General features: G+C 39.0%; 1 protein-coding gene across 8 annotated transcripts in view; it reads right to left on the reverse strand.

The window, feature by feature from the left end:
* pacsin1b (protein kinase C and casein kinase substrate in neurons 1b) overlaps positions 1-21945 on the reverse strand; it is a 42495-nt gene that overhangs the window by 8518 nt on the left and 12032 nt on the right. Inside the window, exon 1 of one of the 8 annotated variants that reach the window (XM_010902448.4) lies at positions 21082-21214. The exons of 3 other annotated variants lie outside the window; for them this stretch is intronic. The gene's annotated coding sequence lies outside the window, so the exon portion shown is untranslated. Of the gene's footprint in view, positions 1-5138; positions 5415-6252; positions 6275-11732; positions 11833-20954; positions 21057-21081; positions 21215-21945 lie in introns of those variants that run through there. 4 more of the 8 variants (XM_010902445.4, XM_020055666.2, XM_010902449.3 and 1 more) reach the window with 4 other exon arrangements.

A 21945-nucleotide genomic window follows, 5' to 3' on the forward strand; every position in this document is an offset into this window, starting at 1 on the left:
TGGCATTGTCTTGCCGAAATATGCAAAGCTTTTCCTGAAAAATGCATCGTCTGGATGACAGCATATGTTGCTCCAAAACTGGATACATTGTTCATCATTAATGGTGCCTTCACAGATGTGCAAGTCACCCATGTCATGTGCACTAATGCACCCCCATACCATCAAGGATGAACTGTACGCTGATAACAAGCCAGATGTTCTCTCTCCTCTTTAGCCCGGAGGATACGTTTCCCAAAAATAATTTAGAATTTTGATTTGTCAGACCACAGGTTCTCCAGTTCTCTGCCTCAGTCCATCTGAAATGAGCTTGGGCCCAGAGAAGATGGCAGCGGTTCTGGAACTTGTTTATATGGTTTCGTCTTTGCATGGTAGAGTTTTAACTTGCATTTGTGGATGCAGTGACATACTGTGTTCACCGACAATGGTTTTCAGAAGCATTTTTGAGCCCATGCAATGATTTCCACTACAGAATTGTGTCTGTTTTCAACGCAGTGCAACCTGAGGGCCTGAACATCACGGCCATCAAATATAGATTTTCTGTTTTGTCCCTTGCGTACAGAAATTTCTCTGGATTCTCTGAATCTTTTAATGATATTATGTACTGTAGATGATGAGATCCCCAAACTGTTTCTCAATTATACGTTGTGAAACATTATTCTTAAATTGTTGTACTATTTGCCTGCGCAGTTTGGTGACAGTGGTGAACCCTTCCCCAACTTTACTTCAAAAAGACTCATCCTCTCTGGGATGCTCTTTTTAGATTCATGTTACTGATCTGTTGCCAATTGACCAAATTAGTTGTGATTTTACACCAGTTATTGCTTTGTGGAAGCGTCTTAAGCATCTTTGAATAATTTATAAAACGATTCTGCTCTATCTTTTATAGCAGGTAATGTCTATTTTGCTTGTAAATATGCTCAAAATGATTTCCAACCAACTGCAAATTTGCCTGGAAATCACTGATTAGAATACAATATTCAAATTGTGTCTCTGATTTTCAGGGTCTCAGACTAGAACCATTGGATATCATTCAGCACATCCTGGAAAGCCTGCAGGAACTTGGATATTTAGGATCAAAAGAAATATGAAAGCTGCAAAGCCCAGCTTAAATATTAAAGGAAAATCCTCTTCTTAAAAACCCTGGGATAGAGTTGTAGTTTTCAGGCATTGTCATTTGTGTAGCTTTTACATAAAATGACAAAGCCAAAACAGATAAGCTTTGATGTTCCATCAATGACTGAAACAAACATACTGAGGTTTACCCAGAATTTTGATTCTATAAAATTGCTTTCGTATGTCCTGAGCAAGGTCGGCAGGAAAATATTGAAAAATTATGAACAGCTGCAAAGGCTTCAATAACAGTTACAAGATTGGGGAGAAAAAGGCCTACTGTTTTATATGGGAATCGAAGGATAAAGAAGATCAATCTTGAAACCTATGTTGGAGATAAAAGACAACATGGCTGAACCTTAATTGTAGGGCAGGCCGGATGTTTTGACTTGCTTGCCTATTTCAATAAGCAATGCCCTAGTTCATCTGGTGGATGTCCTCTCATCAATGCCCGTGTCGGTCTGTTCATATGGTGGATGTCCTTTCATCAATGACCTAATGTGCTTTTGGTAGCTGCTGATTTTTGTAAGTGCTGAGATGGTAAATGGTTTGGGGTTAATAAAATTCTGGCTGTTATTTATATTATTATCTCTGAAGAGTTGGCTGAGAGGAATTTAAAACCAAGTTGAAGGAATATATTTGCACTTGAGGTACCGGCCTAGACTGATGCACAACCCTGGCTATGCTTACATATTTTGGTAAAGGGGATGAATGAGCCTATTAGAAGCAGGGCATAAAACTGTGGCCATGATTACAAAATGCCCATATTGTAAATGTACCCAGAACAGCGGGGTAAACACCCCTAGTGTTTTACAAAATGCTACTGGATCTTTAATTACCACAGTCAGGACACCCGTTTAATTTCTCAATCTGGAAGATGGCACCCTAAGTAGCGTTTATCAGTAAAATAAACAAGAAACCAGGCAAGCCTAGTTTAGCCGGACTGCAATAGAAAGCGTCGCCCTCTTGATATTTGAAACCAGGTCGCCCACGTGAAAGGCTGTCACTAACCACTACACCACAGAGCTCTACGTTCGATGGATGCTCTACATTCGACAAATTCTCTTTTGCCACTGGCCGTTTTAACAGCTAATTTGCCATTTGTGAATTACATTGATACAGTTAAACTGACTAACGTTTCTTACTAAGTTTACCTCCACCACAAATAGCGTCTATGAACTGTTAGCTTTTCCACTGGCTGCTTGAACAGCTTATTAGCCAGTAATAAGCTTACTGGTATCTACTAACATCTTAGGAATAATCATAAGAATTGAGCAATTGCTAGCGAGACTGAAGATTTTTCCATGCCAGAACAGTCACAATATAACCGTTATACAGTTTTAGTTAAGTCTCACTGTAACGTAACTACTGTAGCCTATGTTGTAGCCAACAAATGTGTTTGTCTATTCTGACCCAAAACGCATGCACGGATGCGTACTTCGAAAATCCACCAGAAACAGTCGCACTATAACCGTAAACTGTCTTATTTCAGGCTTACTATAATGTAAATACGAACGGTTTTAGCCAGCAAAGTTTTTGTCTATACGGAATAATTCATAATGCGTATAATGCGCCTGCGAGGAGATACAAACTCGGGACCTATAGTTTACAAATCCGCTTCTCTAACCACTACGCTATTTAACAATGGGTTGTCAGTCACTCAGTCAGTAAGAGACATTCAGTCTTCTTAGCCGGCTCGGCTTACACGGTCAGGCAAAAACTAACAGTGATTTAGAGTGAACATTCACCATTAAAGGCAGACTTTGCGTATGTGGTCTCAAGACCACAGGGTTGCTGTCAAGGCGACCGTTATATTCGGTAATGCTTATGCCAGTAGAGTTGACAACTTCCCCAACTGGGTTTCCTCCACATCTAATGCCACAACCAGCCCTACAATGACCTTGACGGCCTTGACCAGCTGTCCTCAACCCACACTGTGTCCTCCCAAGGGAAGGCCTCACAGAAAAACAGATACACACACAGTCTTGTTGCCAGCCATGCGTTTTCACCACAACTGACAGGTCGGTCGACATGGAGTCAGATAGCCCAATCGAATGTGTAAATATTGGGCATTAGGACATCATTTCAAATACCCGCGTGGGATGGCAATGGAGAAATGTTGAACATTCTGTCCATATGATGGTTGATGAAACATCTGTTTTCAAAACAGTACGTAAGTATTCAGACCTTTTGCCACGACATTCCAAATTGAGTTTGGATACATCCTGTGTCCTTTGACCATCTTGAAGATTTCTGAATTATTTCTAAAGGCAATACACAACAACAACATACAGATTACAAGTTAAAGCATCTGACCTGTTGCCGAAAGGTCGCTAGATCTAATCCCTGAGCTGACAAGTTGAAAAATATGTCATTCTGTCCTTAAGCAAGATATTTAAATGTAGTTTCTTGTGTAAGGTACTCTGGATAAGCGAAATCTAAGTTGCTTATGCCAGTAGAGCTAGAGTACAGTAAGTTGCTCTGCTGAGATAGAAATCAAAATTCAGAGCCCTTTGAGGCAGGAAAGGTATCAATATAACATATCAAAAGTTTATTAATATTTGCAAATAGAGACAGACAGATATTATGGGGTATAACACTGCTTAATGACTAATATGTAAATGTACCCAAATCTGTATATTCCTAATGGAGAACACTACTGCTTGCCTTTCAGCACCAGCTTAAAAGGGAAACAAGACCATGCTCATGGGAAGGTAAAAGTGAGACCTCAGAGAATTAATGGTGTCTTTGAAGTAGGTTTGGAGACGCCAGTACGTCCCTATGGATTGGACCAAACATCTGTTAGTTCCCTTTGCATTCCAACACTTTGTTCCCCGTCTTGGTTAGACATTGCCAGACAGCGTTTCTGTCAGCTGTGCTAGAGCTGGACCAGTGGAGCGTGCATGCACTCTGATACACTGGCTTGGACTGTTATCATACTGAAGAAACTCTCCCCTATACCCAAGAGCCTCTCAACCCAAACAAACCCAGGTGGAAGGGTGGCGTTGGGCATCAGGTGGGCATAACGCAGCCTCTCAATTACCCTGGTGGGCTGCAACCAATGGTCTGCTGTAACAACAGCGTATCTGCACAGAGCCAACCTCTGTATATTCAAGCCTGGAAGAAATACGTGGTAAAAACAACAGACGTCTCTGCTTCAGTGAGGGGCCAAGGTTTAGGGGGAGGGGAGGGCAATGGGTTATCTGGGTCACTCAGCCGCCTAAAATCAATGGGTGGAAGAATACTTTTGACAATCGGGGAGAGAAACAACAGGAAGAGGGAAAGTGTTACAGACTACAAAATGCAGCTGAAACCAGCAGAGATCCAAGGTGTGCTTGGGGAATGTGTGAAAACTGGATGTGCACCAGAATCGGTTAACACGTCACATCATAAGTGAAGGCTTTTGTTCCAGTGCAGGGCAGCCCTCTTCAGAATGCCGTCTAGATCCTAGATTATACTAATACCACCCACAGACACTACCTCACGTCTTCCCATCGTTAAATAGCTGTCTCATTCTAAACCATTGTAGTACAGAAATCAATACTTGAAATATCAAGTTTTTTGTCTTCAACTAGGATTTTAAACAAAAGAAAACATAGTAGGTCATTAGCAGAACACTCATCTAATCACACATATATTGTAACAAAAGCTAAACCACTTAATCCAGTTCACAAGGTTCATCAAATTCCCTGATGAAAAGTACATAAAGTTCTCTTCTCCAGTACATCCCACTGCTATATTATAAAGAGGATCACAACACACATTTCATAAGGGCTTGTAAGCCAAGCACATCATGCACCTCCATATTGCCATCCCGCCACACACAATAAAACACACACACATACACACACACACACACAAAAACTACCGCAAACGCAAACACACAGGCACATTCAAATGACTGAATTAACCACAGACAGTAAAAGGCACTAGGCTTTTAACCAAGACAAAAGAAAGCAATGAATGCACCCAAAAAGAGCTGGAACACCTCTCCCTCCCTCTGTTCCATCATAACAACAAAGCCTTACCCCCAGTCCTCCATTAGCACGGGGAGATGCCACGGCTAGCTACAGCTGCTAAGGCACATGGACTCCACACCCCTCTGTCCTTTTTCCTACCGCCCCTTTGTTGTCGTTGAAACTCAGACACCGGTTCTGTCAGAGAGCTGGGCTGGCGTCATCGCCCGGCAACGGACGTAGACGCCGTCTTGTCATACAGTGCGAACACTATGGGCAGGGCAACATGTTGACTGGAAGTGTGAGAGAGTGTTCCCGTGCACGGTTACGTGCATCCATACACGTGTGTACGAGAGAGAGTGTGTGCGTGCGTGTGTGGGAATGGGGGGGGGTCTCAATGGATGAGGGATAATCCTCTGGTGTTGGGCTGGATTGGTTCAACAGAGAGAGAAAGAGGGTGGGTGGAAGAAGGGATGAGAACGGGGAGGTGCCGATAGGAGAGGAGGCAGCAGGGAAATACAGCAGGAATAAGGGAGCCTCTGGTTATTTGTTTGTTATTTCTGTACTATTTCTTATTTGTGTCCAGCAATTCAACAGCCAGACTTCCTAGAAAAATATCTTACAGACAACCGAAATGTATCAGGAAACAAAAATGTAAATCGATTAAAGAAAAATATTAATATGCAGTCACTACAAAAACAAGGAACAGAACTAAAAACTCAGTAAATGGAGGACTGGGTGGGGACAGATAACTGTTGCATCGGACAATATAGGGGGAGGGAGGGGATGTAGGCAAAGGGGGAGATGAGGTGAAGTGATTTGGAGTCAATCCTACAGGTGGGGCCCTTACATGTTAGGTATGAGGGAACTGTTGTTACAACAGATGCTGACTAATTTCAACAGAAAAAGACATGCATTATTGAGGCTATGTAGCGTATTATCAATCTGATCTACTATTCAGAGGCAGATCTCAGAGATGCCATGCAGAAAGAAAGCTGATAATAAACCCTGATTTGAATATTAATAAGGCTCAAAAGAGCAACTCTGCGATGTGATAAATGAGGGATAATCAGCAGACAGGAATAGCTGGCAGAACCGTCAAGAAGAAAAACAACCATGACAGTGCAGTTTTAATAGCTGAGGCGTAGGTATAATGTATGCATGTAATCCTCTGGATGTGACTTACTGAACAGAGGAGAGGAGAGCTGTCCTCCAAGAGACTCACCCTGGCCTGGTGATTGATCATCACTGGGGCGCATGCTGAGCATAATGGGGATAGAGGAATGAGGGGGAACATAGATTGACTTGAGGAAGAGGATGGTGGAGTACCAAGGCAGATCAGCATAATAAAAGCCACAACGGCTCAGCCACCTACAAAAAAAAAAAAAATCCACTGCAGCAAAGGACAGGTGCTATGCAATCTCTACCTTAGAACCCACAAAGGACAGGTGCTATGCAATCTCTACCTTAGAACCCACCGCAGCGCAACAGCTATTCATTAAAAACACTCAATGTGCTCCCAATCTGAATGACTGCAGCACTGAGACACCAGAGAACAGGAAGACGAGAAATTCAGAAAAACACTTAAAACAGATTTCCATACAACTACTTAGGGGCTTTTAAAATGTAAAATGTAATCCCATTCTCTTGACAGCTAATTAATTCCTGGTATACACTGCATGTCTCATTCTATGGAATTTTTCACAGTAAGCTGGACTGCCAAGAGGTAAAACGCGCCCCCCTGGGATATTTCCCTTAAACACACAATGGCAATGAAGCACCCATCACAATGAAGGACACACAAAACTACACCAGCAATCATACCGAGACATTGCAAACTATTGTAATTACCAGTCTCCCAGGGTACCAGTCTACCAACAACAAATTAGGCCTGTGATAAATGAAAATGTACACTATATTTTTTTTATCCTACTACAAACTGTAATCCATATAGTATGAAACATGAGTTTACATATAAATATAGGTACTTATATGGTAGGTACTTACATGTACCTTCACAATCATTATGACAAGAGGTAATCCCTTTTTGGTATATAGTGATCTTGGAAAGTATTCAGACCCCTTCAATTTCTCCACATGTTGCGTTATAGACTTAATTTATAATTGATTCAATGTTTTTTCTTTGCAATTAATCTATACACAATACCTCATTAAATGAAAAAGTTAAAATATGTTTTTAGAAATGTGTGCAAATTCATTCAAAATGAAAAACTGAAATATGTCATGTGCATAACATAAGTATTCAGATGCTTTGCAAACCGAATTGAGCTCAAATACCTTGTGTAGTTTGAACAGCTTTGACTGGCTTCATGAACTTGATTTGAGTCCAAAAATCTAATTGATTGGACATGATTTAGAAAGGCACAAACCTGTTTAGATAAGGAAGTCTCAGAAACTCTCCAAGGAAGTCCAAGGTACACTGCAAGGAAGTCTAATGAACTGTACAAGGAAGTCCAAGATACACTCCAAGGATGTCTCAGAAACTTGTTATGGACATTTTGAACTAAGGTGCATTTGAGAAATGTCTGTCTTTCTATTGGCTGGTATGAAAATCTTTACTTTGATTGTGACACACGTCTGTATAATATCAGAGGATTATTAGGTATGTCCTCCTGCCTAGACAAAGAAGGTGTCAGTCCTTTCTGTTCCTTAGGAATGTAGGAGAGAGGGTTTTGGTATATGTCTTAGGGGGCATTCTTGATTGGTCACAGTAGATTACAGGGTTAATCATAAATCTGCCTATCCATAGGTTGTCCAGATGAAGTCCCCCTCAAGGGTTGAGAAAGTTAACCAGATGGGAGAGGACAACATGTGACTTGTGTCAAGCCCAGGACATGTGATAAAACAGAGGGAATGTGTTTCATTGACAAGACAGATGGGCAACAACTTACCACACCCCTTTTCTATGTGATATATACTGTTGAATGACCTGTATGGAGTTAGAGACTCCTCGGACGATTGTGTTTTTAAGCGTTTGACGTGTCTCTCTTATTTGCAAATAATAAATAAACTGTTAATTTGTGCCAAGAGTATTTCGTCTCTGTACTTCCTTCTTAAAGAGTTCTGATCGATAAAGTTACCATCACAAACTCTACAAGGAAGTCCAAGGAACTCTGAAAATATTATTTTAGTACACTTAATATATCCCCTCAATAAAACGCACTCTCAATGTTTTTCAAATATATTTCTGAAATATATATAGTGTATTACATTCTATTTCCAGTAATGTATCATAAATATATTTAAATATGAAATAAGTGGATCCATTTGAACACAACTAAGAATACTTACTACTATTATAATACTACTTTGTTTGTTTCCAAAATAATAAACCACATGTATACTGCTTTGGTGCTTATGGATATGCCAGGGATCTTTTAGATTATGAAACATAGGACCAAGACTTAACATGTAGTTTACATTTTTGTTCAGTGCAAATGCAACACCACATAGACTGTGAGCCATGGTTTTTGTCTATAGTATTTCAATCAGACTACTCCATGCCAAAAAAAACTGAATTGTAGATAAGAGTTTTTCTTACAAAATTCAGCTACCCTTAGTCACCAATAGCAAAAAAAATCTATGGAATTAATCAGGGTGTGTAAGCAATTTCTTTGTTATTGTCAAATGTCTTTAGGTATTTTTAAAAAACAGGAAGTGAAAAAGACAGCTTTATCAGTACCTGGTGACTTAATAGCAGCATACTCAAAAAACAAAGCACCTGTGTTAAAGTTAGCTGACAGCTTCAGTGTTTAGAGAAGCACCACAAATAGAGGAAGTATGTCACATTAATGGTTTTGGCACTGACAGCATCAATAGGTTCAGTCTGACAGAGGACACATCTGAGATGAGGTAATTAAACAAACAAACCCACTGGGTAGTTTCCCAATGGTGTTGACTTGAAGACGTAGCTCACTTGGTAAACATGGGAACAAAAGGAAAGTTGGTTCAATTCATCCATATTGAAGATGTATGAAGGCATAGCAGTAAGCCAAAAACTAATCCAAGTGGTTTTGTTTACCTCAAAGAACATGACAATGTTGTATTCCCTGAAATTAAGTTTTTGGGGTATAATTCTCATTTCAAATAAAAGGGCACTTCCTGGGTTTTGTTCACACCAGTATCAATCCTTGCGTTAGTTCGGGAAGAGTGTATACACCAGGGGTGTCCAAACAGTTCCACTGAGGTACGAGTGTCTGCGGGTTTTTGGTTTTTCCTATAAATTGGTTCCCAGTTCAAACCTAAACAACCAGGTGAGGGTAGACACATACCAATTAGTAACCTAATTAGTCAATCAAGTACAAGGTGAGAGCGAAAACCTGCAGATACTCGGCCCTACACGGAACTGTTTGGACACCCCTGGTATACACAGTAAACTAAATTTTGTTTTCGCTAGCTAGAATGCAAGTTAACCATTTTGTCTTTGATATTCACCTTGGACAGTCAAACTTTACTTGCTTGAGAGAAAAAATTAAATACATCTGACAGAATTCGGGAAACTGGGCTTATGGCAAAATTTGAGTTTTTCTTTTTATTCCATTTTATAAAGGTCCAGATTCAGAGCTTTGAAATATAAAACACTACTGTTTGATAAAGTTATAGGAAAGATAAAAGTTGATAATCTGCTATAATTAGTTCTGAGAAAACATTCCAGAGAGCTGGTCTTTGTTTAGGCCCATTGGCCCTCATTTATCAAAAGTGCGTACACCAAATTTCCAGCGTACACCTGGCGTACACCCAAAACCACGGAACTTTGGCCCTCATTTATCAAAAGTGCGTACACCAAATTTCCAGCGTACACCTGGCGTACACCCAAAACCACGGAGACTTTGAGATTTATCAATATGGACGTTGGCGTACGGCACTCTCAAATCCTACGCCAGCTCAGGAGGTGGTGTACGCACGTTTTGAGTTAGTGCGGAAATGCGCATGTTGAGTTATATGTTCTCATCATTTATGTTATATTATGTTGTTTAATTATGATACTGACTGTTGTATACCCAAAATTGTGCAAGAGTTAATTGTGCGCATGTGTGAAGGGACGGGACTTTTATTTTGACCTGTCTCAAGTAAAAAATGTGTAGCAGTATACTCAGCCCCTGCTGCAGTTCCCTCGTGCACTGATGTTATGCCAGTGCAGAGATGTAAACTGAAAATAAAACAGTATTAATAGTTATATTTGGAGTGATCTTTGGTGGATGGATGACAACAAAATATTGCACATGGATATGGCGGAGAGAAATGAAAGCTTAACAGCGCAGAAAAGAAAATCCTAACGCACTGACAAACTAAAAGATGTGATATATTATGACCTACTGTAAAAAAAAACAACAACAACATAATTACAAACTTCAGTGTTTATTTTTGTGCAACATGGACTTCAAGGTTTCATTTGTGTGACTTTACCAAAGCATTTGACTTATATGTATTCCTTCAGATGCGAGTCTGTGCGCTTTACATGACGTTTCAGGGTTAGGCCCGGAAGTTGCGCATGGACTGGGTTCAGTAATAAAAGGCTTTGAATTAACAAAATATAATTCAGACTGACAAAATAATAAAAATGACATTCTTCTTCTTTTAGACAATAATAATAACGACATTCTTCTTCTAAATAACAATAAACGTCATTGATAAATATCATGAAATAATAAGACGAATATTACAAATTGTCATGCAGTTATTAATGTGAATGAATGGTACTCCACATCACATCATCATCTTTTATTCCGCTTTTTAAACTGCCAAATGAAACCTTCTTTCTACCTCCCTGGTGATCGTCTCAATCTCCACGTCAGAGAAGTTTCTCTTTTTTGCAGTCTTCCGTGTGTCCATGGCGTAAAATGAGGGCGGATACTTGAATATATAGGGGCGTGTTATTCTAATGACGATCGTTTTCATCCACGGCATTTATCAAGGGAAGGTATTACTTACACCTGGATTTTAAAGGTACGCACAGTTTCATAAATCAGGCGATGAGAGGAGTGTAAGCAAAATCTTACGCCAACATATACGCCCGTTTCTACGCAAGAATGATAAATGAGGGCCATTCAGCGTAGTTCACACCCTCTTAGGCCTTAACCCAACCCAGCTATTTAAGTATTCAAATGGGGACACTCTGGCCTTGTGCTAAACTGGTCTGGTTGGTCTCTAATAAACACATACTATATCAAACCAAACAAAATAAATAAAATACAATTAAAGTGTTTTCACATGGACATTGATACATCAGGTATAAACAGTATAGTGAAAGGCAAAGTAGCTTAGCAGTAGGATTCATAAAAAACAGTAGCAGCAATGTTAGTGCAGATAGTTTGAGTGCATATGGACAGCAACTGAGCCGTTATAGGGTTACAGATTAAGCTTAATCACACACCTGGATGAATGACCGGTCAATCAGATAGCTTATTATCATGCTAAGTGACTTGTTCACTATATGGACTATATGCAAACATAATAGCTAAGCATAATCACGCACAAGCTAGAAACCAGGAAACGTTAGCTAGCTGATAAGTTAATGTGGTTACCTAGCTAGCTAACGTTAACAATAACGTCAGTCGCTATAGCTAGATAACTAGCAATTCAAACTACTTGGACAACGTTTTGAAAATAAATGATCTGTATCTATTTAGCAAACGTTACACTTACCGTATATATGAGAGTGAAACAATTGTATATCCTCTGATACAAAGTCCTTTAGTCTTGTTTACAACGCGTCTTTTTGCTACCGTTCACACTCAAGGTGTTCTATACTCGTATAATCTATGCATCTTTCATTGTCGCTATCATAACTGCCATGATTGTCCCTTTCTTGTCAGTGTAATCCGTGGACAGTTGTTTTATACAAGAGGAGCCAGCGTTTTCTCTCCACCATAGGCACTGCAATGAAATGCCTAAATTCTGCCTGAACGTTTTTAACAGTATCAAAGTCTGGGATTTCCTCATCGTGGTCCAATTCATCTTCTGAATCATGGCATCATTGTACTCCAGAAAGTAGTATCTCACAACTTCATAGATTCAGGGCAGCGACAAAATTCAGGGCAGCGATGTGATTCAAAGCTGTAGCAATGGGATCGCAGTTGTCCATTTTTGAAAATCCCGGGATCACAATGATTTATTGACCAAGCAGTTGTGTTATGACAAAAACTGTTTACATGATAGACCAATCAGAACTCAGTATGTCAGCATGTCCAGCCACTTCATTATCTCAGCCAATGGAAGGGAAAGTCCTGTATTTTCCGCAGGTTAAACAAGGGTTTTAGTTTTACATTTTATTCCAATTTCTCTTCGCACACTAGTTTGCTAAGTCACATTAAAGTTCACATTTTCAAGAAGGCATTTCGCATAAAAGACTAAATGTCCCAGAACATGTTTTTCTTCTTACAAACGGCTCTCCTGAAAAGTAGTGACATGCGACATAAGCCCAGTTTCCCGAATTCTGTCACATGTATTATGTCTAACTGTGAATACAGATAGACAAATGTTCTAACCATAATAGACTCTGTGCACCAGCGTAGTGAGGAACTTCCGCTTTTGTCTAGAAGTCGGTATTGCAGTTTCCGGTTTACTTACTAATACTCATCCGCATTTGTAAACACCTAAACTCACAACAAGATGAGTGATGCTGTTGTACGGAAAAAAAGAAATAAAATGTACGTGACTCATTTAAGTTTCAAGGTACAAGTGGGGCATCATTTTAATCAGGAGAATGTCCTCTTTTTAATAAAATATGCCTTGCGCCATTCATTGACTTCAAATGCTAGACTAGAAATAGTCAGAAAAGGCAATTTTTTATATACTTACATACTTGCGCCATTCAATGACTTCAAACGCTAGACTAGAAATAGTCAGAAAAGGCGATTTTTTATATACTTCCACGTAACGCAGGTTTAAGCGCAATTAATACCATATAGGACCAGATGTTTACTTCCTATGCCAATTGTCATTTTTCAGTTTCGTTGTGAAATGAGGTTACAGTAGTAAAATAAAAGAGGAGATCTGTTTTGGTGCTTTTTTGAGGCTATGGAATTTTAAGCTTCATTCAGGTTGAAGAGGCTGAAGGAAGGTTTGTTTCAATTCACTTGCTATGGGGACGCGCTAGCGTTCCAGCTCAGCCAACGTTCTTTTGCAGTTGTCCTGCCTAATACTACACTAAAAAGGAACACGTCGCTAACTAGCTTAGCCGATAGCCGGCTGAAATTTTGGTTGACAAGGGTGATCGCCTTAAGTAAACCAGGAAATGATATGCCGACATCTGGCTAAAGTTTGTCCATAGGCTTGTGCACAGAGCCTATACACAGACGATGAATTGACCGAATAGAAGCTTGGACAGGAGCTAAAGGGGGGCGATGATGAACACATTAATCTCCAATCCTTGCCCAGAGGATGCCCAGATTATCCGGAGGCAATGTGTACTTTGTGTATTATAACATAGCAACTGGAAGTATTACTTACAATCTGTCTTGTATCCAACTGGGTAACTTGATTGAATTGCATTCACCTTTAATCCTCTTCTAAGTAAACATGGGTCAAGATCCTCTGTATTAAAATGTTTCTCATAAAATGTTAAGTCTCGTTGGTGAAGTTGCTCCATTGATTCTCCCAAAATATGAATCAAGAGAGGCAGAGGTATTGTCCCAATTGCAGAATGGGTAGTATTTAATTAACTCAAGATCCATTAGCAGACACCGATACTTACAAACAAAGGAAATACAGAAGTTTTTATCAAATGCACTGAATAAGACAGCGTCATCCTGCATAATTAAATTATTGTGACATGGCACACAACATCTACGTAGTAAGAATTAAGAAAGACATAAACCAAAACTATAGCAAGAAATATAGCAATTATAAATTAGTGTAAACTAGCAGCAATTTTAAAAAGCTAGGTGAAGCAATCTATCTTCACATAGCTTGTTGAGGTTAATGTTCACGCTCACCTCAATAACATCACTGCCGAAGAACAGAAGCTGTGTATGGTGGCTATAGGAAAGAGTTCTCTACTGCCAGTTTCGTCAGTGTACAGTTTAACTGAATTTAGTTTGAAGTGTTTTGAAGTAGTTTTCAACTTGTAGTGCAGCTTTGCGATAACAGTGCGAAACATTTCTTTTATGAATTTGGACTATGCTAATAATGCTAATTACAGACTGGGACAGAGGTGAATAATGGATTGTTTAAAAAAATTACTCTATGGGTCTTCTGGAATACCTTTTGGTAAGTAAACCTTGAGAAAAATACGCATTTTGGACAAACTAATAATATTAAATAATATTTAAAAACAATTTATTGAAATTCTACAAATTCCACAAATAACGCTGACAGGGTAACTAATAGGTAAACTAGTAATACACGTTTTTTTTTTTATTGTAATGTGAAAATATTGAATAAATACCCTCAGCCTGCTCCTCCTCCATCACCTCTACCCCCCTAGCATCAGTCACTGGCTCACTAGTTTACAATTAATTCTCCAAAAGTGAAACCTTACTTGTATAAACCAGATATAATTTTATAAAGCAATGACAGGGGGCTATTGAAATATTATTAGTTTATATCTATTGTTTTATTAAAAGGTTTTGTAAGTGAAATGTTTAGGCTTTGTGGTCACATTGCTAACGTAGTTCCATTTGTGTCCTCTTACAGGCCCGTCCACTAGGCATGTTGTGAAACGGTCCCAGACGGACGGGACTGTTCCGCTTTGTGTTTTCTGTGTGTTCTTGGTTTGTCGTGTCCTTGTTTGATCTTTCCTGTTCCCAGTTCAGTTAATCAGTTTATTCCTTTCACCTGTGTTTAGCCCTCACCTGTTTCTGTTCTCCTTGTTAGTCTGTGTATTTAGTTCAGGCATTTTCTCCCTGTCCTTGTCGTTCATTATTGAATTGTTGCGTTCTCCCGTCATGTGTTGCGAAGTACTGTCCTTTTGTATTTGTAGTGCATGGCACTCTGTTTTGTTTCCTTTTTGTTGTTATTAAAAGCTCCATCTTCGACACTGCATTTGCCTCTGACTCTCCATGAAATGTGACATGTTTGGTTTTCTTAATCAAACCTAACCTACATTAATACAATTACAAACCTTGTTGTTTATTATTATAAGTAGTTTTATTGTCTGTTAATTATAATATTACTGAAAAAAACTACACTATCAGAGAATGTTTCCAACCATTACAAACAGTACTTTTAAGATAAGTATCTTGTCCCATGTCTTGGATCGGAGATTTAAGGGATGATCTGGTGCATAACCAGTTTAGAGACATATGGCTCAAACTTTAAACAGCCGCATTGGTCGTCCGCTGGACACAAGAAGGAGAGGTAAAAAAGTACAGCAATGATAAGAAATGCACCATAGCATGAACCTGAAACCAAAGTAAATTTTACATTTTCGTTTTTACATTCAGTTTGTGCAGTGTAGATGCTAGTTAAATGCTGAGTGCCTAATATTTGCAAGCATGTGATTAGCAATTTTTTTATGTAGCCCATTTAAATAATATATTTTTGTTCCTTTTTGGCTGCATGCTGATACAGTTTTTTTCTTTCAATTTACTTTAATTCAAAGCAAGTTTCATTTTATTTATACATTCTATAGCCTAGACAAAATGTTGTTAAAAATGCTGAGCATCTGATTCTCGTGGCAGACGAAAGTGTATTGGAAATGCATCACTATATCGTTGTCATGCACAATCTAACAATATAGTGCTGCTTTTTAGAGTGTATATCAGACTAAACGATACATAGATCTCTAGACTATTTGAAATGATGATTACTTATACTGTATCCTCATCCTTTCATGTTGTCAATAAAAACAAGCTAACCATCACCAAAATACTAAATGGCTTGGTTATTTTGAAAAAATACAAATACTCGACATTCATAATCACAAAATTTACGGATTTTGTTTGAATAATGACTAAACAAAAAATGAATGGAAGGAATGTGGAGTGGCAATAATTTTGACTCAACCCACATGGAGCCCCGCCCCACACCGCAGTCAGGGGTACTTGCCAATGCTTGTTAAGGATTTCGCTGGCCGCTAGTAGGCATGTACAGGTGCTGGTCATAAAATTTGAATATCATCAAAAAGCTGATTATTTCAGTAATTCCATTCAAAAAGTTAAACTATATATAAATATATTATATTCATTCATTACACACAGACTGATATATTTCAAATGTTTATTTCTTTTAATTGTGATGATTATAACTGACAACTAATGAAAATCCCAAATTCAGTATCTCAGAAAATTAGAATATTACTTAAGACCAATACAAAAAAAATATTTTTAGAAATGTTGGCCAACTGAAAAGTATTAACATGAAAAGTATGAGCATGTACAGCATTCAATACTTAGTTGGGGCTCCTTTTGCCTGAATTACTGCAGCAATGCGGCGTGACATGGAGTCAATCAGTCTGTGGCACTGCTCAGGTGTTATGAGAGCCCAGGTTGCTCTGATAGTGGCCTTCAGCTCTTCTGCATTGTTGGGTCTGGCGTATCTTCCTCTTCACAATACCCCCATAGATTCTCTATAGGGTTAAGGTCAGGCAAGTTTGCTGGCCAATTAAGAACAGGGATACCATGGTCCTTAAACCAGGTACTGGTAGCTTTGGCACTGTGTGCAGGTGCCAAGTCCTGTTGGAAAATGAAATCTGCATCTCCATAAAGTTGGTCAGCAGCAGGAAGCATGAAGTGCTCTAAAACTTCCTGGTAGATGGCTGCGTTGACCTTGGACCTCAGAAAACACAGTGGACCAACACCAGCAGATGACATGGCACCCCAAACCATCACTGACTGTGGAAACTTTACACTGGACTTCAAGCAACGTGGATTCTGTGCCTCTCCTCTCTTCCTCCAGACTCTGAGACCTTGATTCCCAAAGGAAATGTAAAATGTACTATCATCAGAGAACATAACTCAGCAGCAGTTCAGTCCTTTTTGTCTTTAGCCCAGGCGAGACACTTCTGCGCTGTGTCTTGTTCAAGAGTGGCTTGACACAAGGAATGCGACAGCAGAAACCCATGTCTTGCATAAGTCTGTGCGTGGTGGTTCTTGAAGCACTGACTCCAGCTGCAGTCCACTCTTTGTGAATCCCCCCCACATTTTTGAATGGGTTTTGTTTCACAATCCTCTCCAGGGTGCGGTTATCCCTATTGCGTTTACACTTTTTTCTACCACATTTTTTACTTCCCTTTGCCTCTCTATTAACGTGCTTGGACACAGAGCTCTGTGAACAGTCAGCCTCTTTAGCTATGACCTTTTGTGTCTTGCCCTCCTTGTGCAAGGTGTCAATGGTTGTCTTTTGGACACTGTCAAGTAAGCAGTCTTCCTCATGATTGTGTTGCCTACAGAACTAGACTGAAAGACCATTTAAAGGCCTTTGCTGGTGTTTTGGGTTCATTAGCTGATTAGAGTGTGGCACCAGGTGACTTTAATATTGAACCTTTTCACAATATTCTAATTTTCTGAGAAAATTGAGTAGTTGTCAGTTATAATCATCAAAATTAAAAGAAATAAACAATTGAAATATATCAGTCTGTGTGGAATGAATGTATACATTATACAAGTTTCACTTTTTGAAAGGAATTACTGAAATAAATAAACTAATTTTATGACCAGCACCTGTATGTCTGTGCAAAGAAAATTTGTTCTTTTGTTATCAACAAATAAATATTACATTGAGTTGCTTTTGTATCTAGTAGTATTATGATGTAAATCTGTCTAATTCTTCACAACACGAAGGCCACAGCATCACCATACCTATCTTTTAAACGTACTATAGACAACATAGCTAATAGATAGGGTAGTGTTCAGTCGCGCAATTACTCTTGCTACAAATATTTACTTTTACACTGTCAGTACAGAAACGATTATCTCACTACAGCGCTAGTGCAGTAGCTGGTAACTACCAGACACTTCTGAATCTGCTCAAGATCTGAAGAATGAATTTGTTAAGAGCAGATTGGCTTTCCAACCTCGCTCCTTAGTACTGTATTCCATAAAAATTTAAATTCCATTTAAATTAATTTTCGTCAAAACATTTTAGGTGCAAGCCCAAGGGTTTCTCTAGCATAAATATCCCTGCAATATGTGCAAAAGCTACCTGCATAGATGATCTCAACTGCAGCCCATATTCATTAGCCACCAACTTAAACACTCCCCGATGAGGATGTCAGCATTGTTTTAGTCATTGACACCAACATTGTCGACCTCTGGTAGGTATTATGGGCATATGTTATGGAAACATTACCTATGCAATTGAAATAATTCTGTAATAATAAACTAATAATGTACACAATTTCCTTCTTTACTAGGCAAATCTAGTAAACAAGGAAATTGTTAAAGCCTGAAGTTGTGTTAAAGCCTGCTCCACATTCTTAGAATATACAATTCTTGGTGTTCATTTTTTTCTCTCCAAATTATGTAATCAGTTAGCGGTGTAAGAGACTTGTGATAAATATATAACACTCAAAAGTGAACCTTTGCATTTCTAAACGTTACAGTAATTAGGACAGTAGGCATGCATGGTATACTCTGTTGAATTGAAAAAGCTCTATTTAAAAAGAAAATGTGTTAGTGAGAGTAATTTATTTGCATTTTACAATGCAAAGTGCTCAGCTACAATTATGTAGAACAGTAAATCATCTTAGTCTCCATTCAAATATATATTTTTCAGATAAAACGTAATAGTTATGTAATTGGGTCAGGACCATATTGCTGCCACTGTCTACAACTTAGAGTTAACTGATCCCCTCATTTTATCACAGGGCTTTTCTGTTACAACAAATGTTTTTTTAGCTCAGAGCTTGGTATAACATCACATCATAAGTGTGTCAAATAAATCAACTACAAATATTACGCATGTGGCACAATTATGTTGCAATGCCCACTTCGAGTCCCCAACTGCAGCTGCCCCAGCCGCGCCACAAATCCCACTACACCGGGACCTTGGCAATGCCAGACTTATGCAGCATTCAGGAGAGACACTGCATCTTGCCACTCTCATCAGATTCCTACTCTATATATAGAGACAGAAGAGATCATCAATTATTCAGCCGCACTGGGTAAACAGATAGGAGTGATGACCAACCTTATGCACCTGGAGGCCCCAGCCAGGGTCCCTTAACTTCAACTTATCCCATATCATTGCCCATGCCTAACACACACACACATCAAGAGGGATGTCACCTTATTAACTGTTCCTGCCTTTGTGAAAGTGTAAACGGTCAGACTTAAAATAACGATAAGCTTGGCATTCATCCCCATGTGGAAGATGCAGTAGGTGAAATACACAAGTATTATGCTTTATTGAGTTACCCCCTCCCATACTGACTTTTTTACTTTCGCTTCTGTACACCAGCTGTATAATGCCATGGTAACACCATTCCTAACACTATTTACTAAATGTTTTCACACATAAACAAAAATTAAGCAAACTGTGTAGACTTTTGGCAACCAGGAAATGAAAGCAATTTCAACATCGGCCACTTTCTCCAGCCACAAAATCAAAACAGTGTTACCATTTTGGCAACAAATACAGGCTTGGAGAGAAATCTATGATAAATAGCACCACCAAATCTCAACTTCAGCGAGTATGTTATGTTGTGAAACACCATCATTCCACTATTTGTGCAGATATTATGGGCATTTTCTGCAATTACAATCAAAACCAAATAGAAAAAATCCCACATGTAGCACCTTTAATACACAATAAATTGAATGATCTGGTTTGCATTTACAATCTTTTAAAATCGCTGAGTATTTAAATTGAGTCTTTCATATATTTACTTACATTTCTCCACTCACCTTTCGGTGTAATGTCTTTTTCTGAAAGGATACTAGCAAGGAAACTTGAGGAGACAATATAAAAAAATTCCTGTTGTAGTGTGAAGACAATATATGGCATATGCCACACGCTTTATAAACCTAGACCAATGTTCAACCACCTAATCTGCAACATCATCTTACTTCTGACCCCTCCTTGTGACACATAAGACTCTTAGCACCTTAAAATAAATTCCAGCGCGCACTCAGTAACAGATCAGACAGTATCGGACCACATCTTCTAACAACAAAACACAGCCATTAACATGTCCTGGTTCTCTTAGGTCACTTCAGACAATGACAGGATACCCTAACTTCCCGACCTGTCCCACCCTGGGAAACTATGTTGATGCTCTGTCCACCTCACTTGACACAGCAAAGCTGAACAGAGCTGAAGGGAGCTGCAGTGGTCTCCCCTGGCAACATAATCAATGTCCAATTGATTAGGACAAAGCATGGATAACTCTTAAGGTGACCGCACAGCTTTGCTAACAGGAGAGGAGACAGACCAAATTGCTGCTCTTCAGAGATTCCCTATCAGGATCAGAGCACTTGGCCAACACCCCTGAACTAAAGATTGTAGAAGTAGAACTGGGATACTTCCGTGAAGTGGAGCACACCCATAAGTAAATAAAACATCCACTTGACTGCTTTTAGAATAATATTTTTGCAGAGATGATAACATCTATTTGCTTAGCAAAATGACTGCATTCAAGCTATCACTGAGCATAGTCCTCTACTACCCACACATCCAGGAACATTTCAAGAGAGCAGCTAAAGTGAGCAGTTACTTTTCTGCCAAATGGTTAGGTTACCCCTGTTTGAATGTCTGCAATAATACTATAAATTGTTTAGCGTGCTAAACAGGTTAAAGAAAACTTCACAACAATGTTTGCATTGTCAACAAATCCTAATAAAGATTAGTAAGTAAAATTCCCTTAAGAACCATACTTTTGCTAACACTATCGTGTCTGTTGGCTTTATTCTTTAACACTGTATTACTAAAATATATCATCTGTATTGCTGTGACCGTTTCTTTTAGAATAACATAACAGTACTGCACCTGGTAGCTCTTGGCTGTGACAGCTGGCTATGTCCTGAGCAACACTTTGGAGTGATATGTGACCAACCTTGAGAGACGTGACATTGGAGAAGGACAGGGCTAGAAGCTACAAGCGTTAGCTACGCACCTGAGCGAGATGCCACACCCTTTTGCTTTATCTCCCCCAACCAGCACGCACACCCACACAGACTGAACTTTGACCAATCATCCTGAAGACCGGCAAGACCATCAATGATTAGCCATCTGCCAGTGAGGGCACTCCCTCCCTGTCTGACACATTCCTAAGAAGAACTGTGAGGGGAAATAACAGGAGAAGAAATGGACAGGAGACAAAAAGAGGGAGGAGCAAAAGAGGGGCAAAAAAATAAAGAGAGAGTCAGGAAGTCACAAAGGGTAGAGAGAGAGGACGAACGGGGATTGAAGCAAGGGAAGATGGCAGGAGTGAGGAAGGCTAGAGAGAGTGTGAGATGAAATATTAATCAACACACATATCTGTTAGGCAGATATTAATAACTTAACTAAATGTTATTCATAATTTACCAATTTCCAACACTATACATAGCTAATAATAACATTTGAAATTATTTTCTCTTTTTCAATATAAGTGTGCGATTTTTACTTTGTTGACTCACATTTGTTATTTATTATTTGTATTTAATCTTTCCTATTGTCCCTTTGCTTTAGCAATCTAAACAAATGTTTCCCATGCCAGTGAAGCCCTTTAAATTGAAACTGAAACAAAGGTTGGGAAGAGATAAGAAAGCAATAGAGAGATTATTTCCCATATCTTTTAAGTGAAATACTGCACCTGTGCAATCGCTGCAGCAAGATTTGTGACCCTTTAAATTGAAATTTTGTTGAGAAAAGTTGGAGAGAATAGTCAGGAGAGAGGAAGGTTGGAGAGAAATTCCTCTCTTTATTCTCCACATCAACTCATACTTGTGACTGTTAACAAAGTGTTATAACACTGTAGATAGCTCATAATATAACA

The sequence above is a fragment of the Esox lucius genome, chromosome 17 (genome assembly GCF_011004845.1).
Source record: "Esox lucius isolate fEsoLuc1 chromosome 17, fEsoLuc1.pri, whole genome shotgun sequence".
Classification (NCBI taxonomy): Eukaryota; Metazoa; Chordata; class Actinopteri; order Esociformes; family Esocidae; genus Esox; species Esox lucius.